The 13,322-nt window shown below is 33.7% G+C and overlaps 2 pseudogenes; both read right to left on the bottom strand.

Moving 5' to 3' along the window:
* LOC105297475 overlaps positions 1-13,322 on the bottom strand; it is a 110,251-nt pseudogene that overhangs the window by 53,202 nt on the left and 43,727 nt on the right.
* On the bottom strand, positions 3,944-4,062 carry LOC111744710 (annotated as a pseudogene).

The following is a 13,322-nucleotide window of genomic DNA, read 5'->3' as shown; positions in this document are numbered from 1 at the left end:
ACTGGATTTTCTTCATACATGAGATATACCTTTTATGAAATATTGGAATAGTTTCAGGATGTGTGTATAATGGAGGGCAGATATTGGTTTAGTACAGAACATGGGCCAGAGCGTTCTTTTTATCATCGTTGGGACTTGTATTGATTTTATTTGGAATAAAGTAGGTTGGAAGACTGGACAAAGTTCAGAATGATATAGAGTAACATAAACATAACTCCTCTTTGTGTCAAACTCAGGCAAGGCAAGTAATGCAGATCAGAGAACTGCTTTAATGATTCACTGAAGCTAAAGTTCAAATAAAAGCACAGTAGCAGCCAAATACCTGAAAATATAACAGTTGCTAGTGAGGCATATACCTTTCTAAGAAAAGGTTTTAGGAAGAATGTGAATCTAAGAGAGAAAGATTATCCAATAGCACATGTCAGCAAATAGTGATTCTGAAAGAGACCAAAGCAAGGTCAGGGTTTAAGCAAATGCTTTGGTCTTACACAACCACAGTAAACCTTTGTTCCAAATCATATCTCTGCTGTGATCTTGGGCTAAATCTTGATTTTGGGGAGGCATTAGTCTTCTCAGCTGTAGAATGGAGAATTGGTCTTCAAGGTCTCTTCCATAGCAAATATTTCATGCCACTGCATAAATGTAGCAGTCTCTAGTACCAACTTCAGCTATGGATTCTGTTCGGCTTAACATAATTCATCTATTCCCAAATGTGCTGAAAAAGCATAGGTCTGACACTGCTCTGGGTAAGAGAAAGTCCCTCAAGTAGATCCCATGTCCAAAACTGTCCAGAGCTCAGCACTCATCATCATACTGAAGATGAAAGTCCTCTTCTAGTTACTCAAAACTTAAAGAACAAATGGACTCTTGCAGAATTTAATGCACACATAAACATTGAATCACAAATGAAAAATTACAACTAATTAAGCACATAACCCTTACAAAGCTCTTGCACTGCCAAGTTTTCTCAGAGAAAGAAGCAGAATCTAAACAGTGTAATAAAGTAATTGGAGACAGAAGTCCTTGTTTCTAAACTCTAGTTAATACTGATGATTTAATTTAATGACTAGCTATGTGACCTTGGGCAACTCAAGATTTTGGGACCTCAGGTCTCTCCTCAAGTGTAAAACAAAGAGCTGTGGTGACTGGAAGACATGACCAAGAGGTCCTACTAGTTTAAAGATGTCATGGTTTCCAACGTAGCATTATACACTAAACAAGAAATGACATGGCATCTTATTAAAACTGAGAAAAATTTAAGTACAGGATCTGTATTTTAACAAGGATTATCTACCTGAATGTTTTAGGTAAAATCTTTCAAGAACATCAAATGCAAAATGGAGATAAAATTCAAGTTTTTCTTAAATGAAGTATGAAGAGCAAAAAAAAAAATGAAAAGAGTGGCATATACCCATAGGAACATACATTTATAATAAAGATAAAATTGTGTTTAATGCCAATAATGATGAAAGTCAGTGTAGCTTTGATATCAACATAACTTTTCTATTTCCCTTCTAGTTGATATGTATTTAGCACTGCATATGTCCTAGGAAAATCACAGTAAATTATATTCTTTTTAAAAAAGTTTTTACTCAGGCATTAAATAAATTCGAAGAAACATTTTCTTCTTTGGGGGCAAGAATTATTGAATACAATTAATTTATCTCTTTTTACGAAAGAGGAACAAAAAAACTGAAGTACAAATCTTTCTTGTTAGGTATGAATCAAAAGGCAGAGATGTACAGAGAGGCCTTCTCTAATAGATGGATTCCTTCATTGCCTGATTCACTTACAGACATGAAACAATTTAATGTTTTTCTTAGAAATAGAATAACTTAGGAAAATTATGTTAATATAAAATATCAAAATATAGTATGGGCATACTTTCTTTTTAAAATACATCTCACACCATAGAGAATGATGTAGAAGATGCAAGTCATCTTTTCTGCCCTACATTGTACTCACCAAAGGTAACTACCATAAATTTGCTGTTATAGCAATAAATTTGAAAATAAAAGTCATTTACTTTTCGATAAAATACTTAATTCATCTAGAGATGACATAAAATTCTTTCTATTTAAGCTTGGGGCAATATCATGGTTTCTCAAAAAGATCTGACATTATTATTGACAAGCATCTTGTATATTGCCTAATTGTATCTCTATAATCAGGAAGAACTGGCTTGCAAATGACTATACAGCCCGATAAGACCATGACTGGCTTCCAGGTAGTCTCTTACATTTATGTTTGCTGAATTGCACACCATTTCTGGGAACTACTCCTCCTCCCGGTTATGGTTATAATGAATGTCATCTGCAAATATAATAATTTTTCAGGGATCAATGATTGGCCTTATTTTGTAGGTTTTACTGTTTAGACACTATTTTGGGGTTAGGGATTATGAGAATTTCTGTGGCCATATTTATAAATATTTTTAAGGCCCTTAGAAACAAAGTGGACTAAAAATATTAGAAGTCCTCTATCTTCACTCTAGGAGGAGTTAGAAGGAGACACCACTCATCTTTTCCCTGGGGAGAAAATTGGCATCCTCCAGGACACTTTGAACAGGTGAATGTATTGTAGATTTTAGTCCACTAGCTACTGTCAGCATGTTGTCACATCAGGGCTTTCAATTAGGCTCTATCCAAAGACTTAGAAAAGAGGAAATAACTACCTCTGAAAGACAAACTGAAAAAGAAGAGCTTAGTGGATCAAAACAGATACATGCAAAATAACTTGAAGAAGGCAGAATGAGTTCAAGAACTGCAAATTAACTATTCATTATTAAATTTATTATTGCAATAACAAATGCTTTTTATTGAAAACTGTATTCTGCTATATACTAAACCTGAACACATATAATGTGAATGTGTTCATATAAATCTATCCATATATATTATTTTCTCTCTTTTGCTATACAGGAATTTGGGATTCAAAGAGCTAAGGTGCCTTATACAAGACTTCACAGTTACTAAGTGACAGAACTAGGTCCCAAACTCAAGTCAAATTCTATTAGCTGTGCCGCTTATCTAAATAAAGGATATGCCATTGAGGAGGAAAATTTGTTGATCGTTGAAGCATAAATGTCACAGGTTTTGAAAATAGATCAAATCTTGGCCCAGTCATATAGTGGCTACATTATGTTATGGGAGGAGATAATGTGCAAAATAGTGCATTGCCTGGCATTCAAGAATGGAGAGTAAAATAAGGTTACTCAAGCCCCTTCAAATGCTCTCATAGGTTAAAAATAACATCAGCCTATGGAATATGATTTTTACCCTTATTGGCAAGACTATCTCATTATAAAATTAATGGATCAATTCTATTATTAATTCTATTATTATCCTAACTCCCCACCTCCCAATATGTGAATTAAGTCAAAATCTCTTGATTCTGATTTCTGCTATCACCAAACAAGTTTCTAAACTCGACTGGCTGCCTTTATAGATTTACCTGTAGAAAGAGTTTATTTTGTTTGTATTTACATAAGCATACAGGCCCACATAAAAGCTATTTTTAAATTATAAACTAGTCAATTAACTTGGTGTTTACAAATCAGTTTTGTGAGTTTGGTTAATGGCGGGGGAGGGGCATTGTTTCTGAGAAACTGAGGTCTCCTTAGTGTGCGGTCCCAAGTAGGATTCTCAGCTTTACTATGGCAATGTGTGCCACCCAGGCAGGGTCCCTTGATAAGGAGCTGACCAATCTTCTTTTATGCAACATCCCCTCTTCAGTCTCACCTTCACCCTCACGTACCAGCTAGGTTGAGGGACTTGTCATGTGGCAAACAGCCATGCTCTGCCTCAGCTCTGGCCCTCACAAGCATTACACCTACTTATATGGCCTTCCATCCATTCTTTTTTTTTAGATGAGGCAACCCTTGGTCGACCTCACAGATTGCAAGGACCTTGTCAGCTTACGACCTCTTATTTTTTATTTTTTATGCCTATAGCATCTGGTCTTCCTAGGTGGTCTCCCATCCAAGTACTAATCAGGCCAGACCCTGCTTAGCTTCCGAGATCAGATGGGATTGGACTTGTTCAGGGTGGCATGGCCGTAGACTCCATCCATTCTTAAATTTGATATTTCTCATTCAGCTTCTGAATACATCAATGTCTTTGACCTCTTATTGGATTAAAGTTTCCTCCTGTGTGTTTTTAGTCAGTTTTTGCATAGTGTTATCATTGCAGCTACCAGTTGCCATTCTAAGTGTCCGTTAGCACTATTAGCTCCTTGAATACAGGAACTTCTTACTCATATCTGCATTCCAGAACTGTACTTCATCATTTAGTGGGTAACCAAAAAATTCTTACTGAAAATACTAATATTTGGGGACCCCTAGATCCTAGCATTAAATTAGAGATAGTATCTGGCTCAGAGCAGAATTCTTAGGGCCTAGCAATGTATTTAATTCTTAATAAATACTTATTAAGTAAATAATCAGAGATAACTTATTGATGGTTGATGGTTGTATCAAAAGAAAACATTAAAGGACTTTTTTTTTTTTTAATCTATAAGCCTTTAGTCAGTGTGGTCAGCATTCTTAGTCTCTAGTTATTATAAGAACAAAATGCTGTTTAAATGTGCTACTTCTTATAGTCCTTCTCTATAGAAAAACAATGAAACATATGCAGGTTTGTTCCAGAGTTATAACAAAATCATATCGTTGAATGATAAAAACAGAAAATCGGAACTGAATTCAGGAAAAGAAGATTGAATAAAAATATGGCACAATGCCCAGACAAATCTCAATTTACAGCAGCAGAAATGGACTATTAGATTCATCTTTGAGTCGATGTTTTTCTTTCTCAGGTATATCTCAGTGGTGTGTAGGAGAGGGTGTAAATAGGTTGGTTTGCACTCTCTAGAGTGAGACTATTCATTTATTTAGGAGGTCAGTCATAGAGTAATTGTTTATAAATGCAGACAATACAAATGGGTGCCTTGTAAGCATATGTAAATGCTAATGTAGATAAAAGGCACTGCTAATATCTACCAAAGGAAAAAATAATTAGCAAATGCATAAGGATCACTCATGATTCTAATATTAAGACTAAGCCTTTGTTCATTTTAAGACATTCCTCTAATGGGTTTATCATGCATTTTCAAGGGTAATAATGATGTGCTTGAATTTATAAAGCAAGAAAGAAAAGAAGTGAACATTTTTAATTATTGGGAGGCTATCCAAAGCAGCGTTTGGTGGTTGCCTTTGCTGTTCATATACAGTGGAATGGTGCCTTGGTACTCGTTGTCTCACAGCATGGTTCTTCAGGTCTTTTCCCAAAAGTTTATTCAAATCTTGCAGAGGCCAATGCTATGAGAGTATCACAGTACGTAGGCTGATTCAGCTTGAGCGTTTCAGATATCCCTACTAACATCCTCCAGGAGCTCTTCTGCTGGGCCATTCTCATGTGACTGTCACTGCTCCATGTTCTTCAGCCATATCCTTGGAAAGCCATCTGCCTCCAAAAGGCAGTCTTAAAATTTCATTTTTATTGCCCCTCCTTTACTATATTTGTTGGCCTTTAAGAGGTTTTTTGTCCCCTTACAATTAATCCTTGAGAGGTTGATAGAATTTGTAGAAACACGCTATATAGGTTTCTGAGATTTTGTGAGGCCGAGGCAAGTCAGATTTTAAAATTTATGGCCCTTAGCTATATACTTTTAAAAGTATTAGCCCTCACTGCCAACTTTTCTAGTCCAGAGAACTAAGTGTCTGTGTAAATGTCTGTCACATACACTACTACTAATATTAATGATAATAATGATTAGTTACTCATCATAGTCCAGCCATTTACATGAATTACTTCTTATAATCCAGATAACCAGGCTTGGGGTACTTACTGTGGTCATCCACATTTTACACATCTAAAAATCAGCTTATTTGAAAATAACCTCTGCAGAGGTTAGATAATAGTAGCTCAGCGTTAATTGGTATTTTTGAGATTTGAACCCTCGATGATGCTTTTTGTTGTATAATTTGCACAATTGGAAGTGGGCTAAATTATTACATAATTGACCCATATATAATGTTGCTGATTTTTTTAAAAAAGGTCTTATATATAAAAATAAAAATGTGACTTTTTTTCTCCTTATTTTTTGCTGTGATTATGGGCCACCTTACACAAATATATGCACACACACACTATGGTCTTTTCGGAGAAAAAACTAGTTTTAAATTATCATTGATTTATGCTACATCTTTATAATTACATATTGTTTGTAAGTATAAAAAACAGTTCATTTGCATGAAGGAACAGTCTATTTTATCAATGAATCATGCAGCTTTGTTAACTCTTTTTTTTTTCATATTGGAAAATAAGTCTGCCTCCAGGAGACTAAAAATAGCATAAGGAAGGTATAACACTAGAGGATACGACTACATTTAATCATATTCAATTGAACCAAGTATTACAAATACTAACTTTTATGAGATCATTTTGGGGAATATGTATCAGTTAGAATGAGTTTTATTTATAAGTGGCAAAAAAAAAATACAACATTGGCTTAAATAATATAGAAGTTTATTTTTCTCCCACATAACAGCAGTCCAAAGGTAGATAGTCTCAATGGCACCATGTACCAAATTTGTTTTAACTTGTCTTGGCATTTGGTTTCCTCAAAATAGATCAAGATGGCTGTTTGAGCTCTACCCATCATATCCATATGTAGTACACAGAAGGCCAAACCCCTTGTTTTTAAAAATATATCCCAATTCTTTTAAGTTCTATAAGGCCTGTATTAGTCACAGTGTTAATCATAGTTCTCCAGAGAAACTGAATCAATAGGACACACACACACACACACACACACACAAGAGAGAGAGAGAGAGAGAGAGAGAGAGAGAGAGAGAGAGAGAGAGAGAGAGAGAGAGAGAGAGATTGAGAGAGAGAGTGAGAAAGAGAGAGAAACCAATTATAAGGAATTGACTTTTGCCATTTACAGAGGCTGAGAAGTTTTAAGATCTGCAATCTGAACACAGCCTGAGCTGGTAGAGTGTTCTCCCGTTTGAGTCTGAACACAGGAGAAGACCAATGGAGACTGGATGTTCCAGCTGGAAGACCATCAGGCAGAGAGCAAATTCTCTCTTGCTCAGCCTTTTGTTCAATTCAGGCTTCGATGGATTGGATAAGGCCCACCCACATTGGGAAGGGCGGTCTCTTACACAGTCTACCAATTCAAATGTTGATCTCACCAAGAAACACCCTCACTGATACAGAATAATTCTTAACCAAATATTGGGTAACCTGTGACTTAGTCAGGTTGACACATAAAATGAATCATCAGAAGGTTCTTCTGTTTACATTCTATTGGTCAGAATGCAGTGACAAACAAACAAACAAACAAACAAACAAAAACAACCATGGTAAATTTGTTCTATATCTGGAAAGTTGCGTACCTCAATAAAAATAAGATTCTATTGTTACAGAAAAGTTAGAGAACTGATATTGGGAAACATTTAGTAGACTGCCTCTGAGGAGGACCAACACTGGAAGGTAAAAAGAAAGGAATTTCCTATATTAAGTAAAATAAATTTAGCTCTCTGAGCTATGGAAAATAATGTCTATATCATTTAAAAGAAGCATTGTTTTTTGTATTTATCGATACTCTGATTTTGTGAAAATTGCAAAATCAAGGTTTCTCATTCTGGCTTAAATTTTTGAAAATTTCTGCTATCCTTTGAGAGATATATATGTTTTCTTTAAATGACAATAACACCCTGGAGGTGTTAAGTGTCAGGAATATTATTTCTGAACATTCCAATATAATTTCCCATAAAAATGGGCATAAGCTTATAAACCATATTAACTCCATATTTTAAATATTAAGTTTTTACTACTATTTTGTGATTTTTTCCCCAAATTTTGACATTATCTATTGGTTTCTTATCACGAATGTTGAAGATATAGCTTTTTTTTTTACCTCCCTGCATTACTACTAGTACTGCTTCTACTACACACACACATACACACACACACACACACACACACACACACCATGAGGAACTGAAAAATTACTTGATGTATTTGACTCCAGGAAAGCGGTGTGTGTGCATGTGTGCACCGGTGTGTGTGTGTGTGTGTGTGTGTGTGTGTGTGTGTGTGTGTGAAATATCCCACCTGAAATCTTCACTTCTACTCCAACCTGAAGTGAATTTTCATTAGTTTTCCCTTTACATATCTTTTGTTCAATTCCAATTCTTTGAACTTTAATGTCTTCACTTTTATCAAATTTATACTTTAATCATTTTTTAGATAGTTATTCTATAGCACCTAAAAAAGAGTATGTAAAGATAAATTAAGTTGAATCCTTGCATGTTTGAAAAAAATCCTTGCATTAATTTGTTATGGCTGAGATTCATAGATTCCAGTTGGAAAATATTTTTGTTCACAATTGAATACAATTGTTTTGATCTCTTTTAGCTAGCTTGTAGTGTTGCTGTTTAGAAATAACATAATATTCTTATTGCCTTGTATGTGATCCTTTGGATTCTTTATATGTAACCCCTTTTTTTTCTCTTTGAATGTTCTTAGGACTTTTCCTTAGTGTTTTGAAATTTTATCAGAATAAACATTCATATGGGTGTTTTATGAAGCTGAGTTATAGTGTAGATACTCAATGAGCCTTTCAATCTGGAAAATTCTATTTTTCTATTCTGGAAAATTTTCTTAAATAATGTTTTCATAATGTCTTCCCTATCATTGTTTCTTTTGATTTGGAAATCTTATTAATTGGCTTTTTAGGTTGAGCCTTTTGAAAACCTTTTTTCTTCTATTTAAAAAATAATCTTTTTAATTTTGTTCTTTCTGAGAAGTTTTTCTCAACATTGTTTTCTAGCATTTAAATGGTTTATTTTTGTCATAAGTTTTAACTTTCTAAGAATTTTTCCTTTTTCCCTGAATACTCTTATTTCACAAATGTAATAGGATAGTCTCTTTTAGCTTTGATGATGAGAATTCTAATTTCATGTGTGTGTGTGTGTGTGTGTGTGTGTGTGTTATTTTCTATATGTTCTCTTGTTTTTAAGTCTGTTTTCCTATCTGGTGTTTTCATATGTATCTTTCATTTTAAAGACATTTAAAAAATATCTGCTGATCTTTGTCCAATCAAATTAAGAAGTAGACTTTAAAATTTTGAAGGGAAGATATTTATCTCTCCGTATCGATCATCTATCTATATCTATCATCTATCATCTATCAAATAGCTTTTGAATCATGAGCCTGACACTAGTTTATTTGGGCCGAGATACAAGTTCTTTTGAATATTATTAGTGGTTTTCCATTCAGGGAAGTTTCCCCCCAAAATAATCTTTCAATCATCTGCCCTCAGAGTAAGAGCATGGAGGCTAGAGATGTGGGAGGCAGGCAGCATGAAGGCAGGAACCTCATCATGCAGTATGCTATCAATTTTATCCCAGGGTGTCTCATCTTTGACCTCAGTTGTTCACGTGTCTCCAATCCAGAGCTCTGTGGTTACCTATTTCCAGAGAATAAAAATCTTTTCTTCTGCAGAGCTCAAAGAAGGGCAATTGCCTATTTGCTTGGACTGAAGGAGAACATCTGGGAAGCTACTTATTACTAAAAACAAAGTTCAAACAAATCTTTTGTTTTTAATCCATTTCACACCCAGAGTTACTTCACACTCAGAGTTTAGTTGCACTTTCAATTCTTGAAAGTTTCTATGGTTCTGCTGCACAAATGATCATGCTTTTTATTGGCATCAATTAGGCTGATTTTTTCACATATAGAGTCAGTTGTTATTCATGTATTTGCATATTCCAAAATGAATATTATAGTGTACTTTCATATTTTTTCTTTTGTCTTTTTGGTCTTATACCTTTAAAAAATACTTAATGTCATTCTATTTAGGTTTCCAGCAGGAATGGAAATGCACGGTGTTGATTCATACTTAAGGATTCACACTAAATGAAAATTCACACTTATTTTCTAACTATATGTTTACTGCATTGAAAGTGTTCTTGAAAAGTCAATAATAATCATTCTTTTGCCAGATCCAATGAATCCTTTCCAGTGACAATTTCTTGATTACCACACACGCCACTTTCAAAATATTCTACACTCTCTTTAAGCACTTCCATTCTCAAACTCTTTCTTACTCTCATTTTTTTTTCTCCATCTCCTTCCTGTACTCTAGTTTCTTTGTCTTTATGCTAGTCTTCAGTGTTCACTGAAATTCTGACTTCAGTCAATCCTAATCTCATTCTACATCTTGAGTAATCCCATTTTTCTAATTATTTTCACTACCACTTGTATAATAGGACTCCAAAATCTGAATCTCCATCCCTAACTGAATTCTTAAGTTTCAGAAGCATTTACCTTCTATTGTGATATGCATTTCAATTTTGCTAAACATCTTAATTTAGATGTCCCATGACTACCTCAAATAGAATATATCTAATAATGAATCTACCTTCTCCTATACTATGCATGATCTTTCTCATGGGTACTGGGTTTAGTTGATAGCATTACTCATTCCTTCAAGTTAAAAAAGAAAAGGGAATTAATCAAGACTTTTTTCTTCCTCTCTTGCTATCATGTACAGTAGATTATTTTACAATTTAATCTCTGACTTATTTCTGACTTCTCCCTTGCTTTAAGCCCTTTCTGTCTAATCTTATTTTAGGTTTATCTAATACTGTCTCTTTCCTTTTGTATTTACCTCAATCATAGCTTTTAGAATGAACTATCTAAAATTTAAAACGGATAATTTTGCTACCATAATCTAAATACTCAGTGCTACCCATTACCTATACTCTAAAGACAATATTTCCTAGAATAGTAGGAATCATGATTAATAGCCACTATCTCTACTATCTCTATAGCCTAATCTCCCATAATTCCTTCCTGATTTAACACCAGTGTGTGTAGAGGGGGGGGTGAGGAGAAGGACTAGTAGTTTTCTGTAAACTTGATACTGTTTTATATTTCCATGGATTCATTTTTTATATATTGTTTCCTTTTCCAAGAATGTTCTCCCATTTTTCTTTGATTAGCTAACTTCTTCTATTGATCTAGACTCAGTATAGCTTCCAACTCTAGACTGTCTTCCTTAATCTCTGCAGGATGGAAAAACTGGTCTTTTATGCTTTTCTCATAGCATCTTTTATCTCTGTCTGTTGACAAAATAGTTTGTTGACCAGTGTATACCACGATGTTTTATGTTTCTTAAAAACAAAAAGTGTCATATTCATTGGAAGAGTCTACCAATCTAATGTGGTACCAAGAAAATAGTGTGTAAAAAATAAAGCTATTGTTGAATTACCAAGAAATCTTTCCAAAAGTTTGCATTGTTTTGCTTATTTATCTTTTACTCTTCTTTTAAATATTTTGCTCTTATAAATATTTGCAAGTAGAAAATTACTTTTTGTAAATACATGTTTTAACAGCCATGGAAAATACTAATATACTCTAACTCATAATGAAGTTATTGTTTAATGCTAATTTTTATAAGGTCAATTGTATTTTGAACTTGAGTTTGAGATATTAATTCAACATTCCAGCTCTCTAGTTTCTCTGTTTGTTAAACGAAGAAATTTTAGGTGAGCATGAAATCCATTTCTAGAAGTTCTAAGAATATGTTACCTGCTATTTGGAAAAAAAAAAAAATGTCTTCTAGAAGCTTATAAGCAAATTGGCTCTCCTGGATATCACTAGCAAATAAGGACTTTTCTTTTTCCTGAAGAGCCGAAAGGCATCTGGGATCCTCAGACAGGAGCAAAGAGGCTGAACATTTGACTCAGTTCCTATTATCTATGAATGTGTCTTCAACTATGATTCTATGATAAATAGATATAAGTGTGACCATTTGCTTCCTTTATATCTTTGGTTAGTTTTGAATTATGACCAAAGTGATATCTTAATATATTTTTTATTGAAAGAAATGGTATCAAGAGCCTTTCTATAGTAAAAGCAATGATATTTGGTTACTTGGGAAAATCATAAGGTAGAATTTAGGACTAATGAGGTCTATTTCCCAGATGAAAGAAGTTGCAGTAATTTACATGAGTCATCATGACAAATCTTCTCTAGTGACCAATTCACAATTTAACTCTGTTGCAATCTATTAGAGATAAAAACAATTTTCTAGGGTTTTAATTGTTCCTACATATTCTTAATTGCTTCCAGCTTTGTAGCCAAAGCTGATTCTGGAGGAAATATAAATTTTATTAAAGGGAAAAATAAAAATTCCAGTTCTTTTTAATTTAAAAATATAATCCAATGCCATAATATATTTTGTCAGGCTTATACCAAACTTAGCAGCAATCCTCTCAGTTGTCTTGAAAGTAGCTATGAATCAAAGAGAATATAGGAATGTATTCTCATTTCTACCTGTATAATTTATCATCCTCTCATTTTTTATAGCACTAATGATGTTCTTGTTCTTCTACAAGCAGATATGTGTAAAGTAACTTAATTTAGTATACAGAGAATCCATTAAATAAGACAAAAAGTCACCAGATTTGTATGGAATCACTAATAGCCAAATAGCCAAAACAATCCTGAGAAAAAAGCTCAAAGTGTCACACTGCCTGACTTTAAATTATACTACAAACTGTCAATAATCAAAATAGTATGGTATTGGCAGAAAAACAGACACAAAGACCAATGTAACAGAATCAAGAGTCCAGAAATAAACCTCATATATATGAGCAAATAATTTTTGACAAAGGAGCCAAAAATCATATAATGAAAAGTAAGGCTCTTCAATAAATGGTGTTGGGAAAATTGGAAAGCCACATGTAAAAAAATGAAACTAGACTGCTATTTGTCACCATACACCAAAATTAACTCAAAACGGATCAAAGACCTAAAAAGAAGACCTGAAACAATAAATTGCATAGAAGAAAACATAGGAACTAAGCTCATGGATATTGTACTTAAAGAGGATTTTATGAATTTGACCTCAAAGGCAAGGGAAGTGAAAGCAAAATTAAATGAATGGAACTGTATCAAACTAAAAAGCTTCTGCACAGCAAAAAATAAAAAATAAAAAAAAAAAACAAACCTCATTAATAAAACAAAGAGGCAACCAACCAAATGGGAGAAAATATTTGCAAATAACACTTCTGATGAGGAGCTAATATCAAATATATATGAAGAACTCATACAACTCAACAACAGAAAAATAAACAATCTAATTTAAAAATGGGCAGAGAACTTGAACAGACACTTTTCCCAAGAAGACACATGAATGGCCAATAGAAATATAAAAAATTCTCAACCTCACTAGCTATTAGGGAAATGCAATGCAAAACCACAATGAGAAACCACCTCACGCCTGTCAGAATGGCTATTATCAAT

The sequence above is a fragment of the Pteropus vampyrus genome, unplaced genomic scaffold, assembly GCF_000151845.1.
Source record: "Pteropus vampyrus isolate Shadow unplaced genomic scaffold, Pvam_2.0 Scaffold139, whole genome shotgun sequence".
Taxonomy (NCBI): Eukaryota; Metazoa; Chordata; class Mammalia; order Chiroptera; family Pteropodidae; genus Pteropus; species Pteropus vampyrus.
This window is presented reverse-complemented; position numbering and strand designations above follow the sequence as displayed.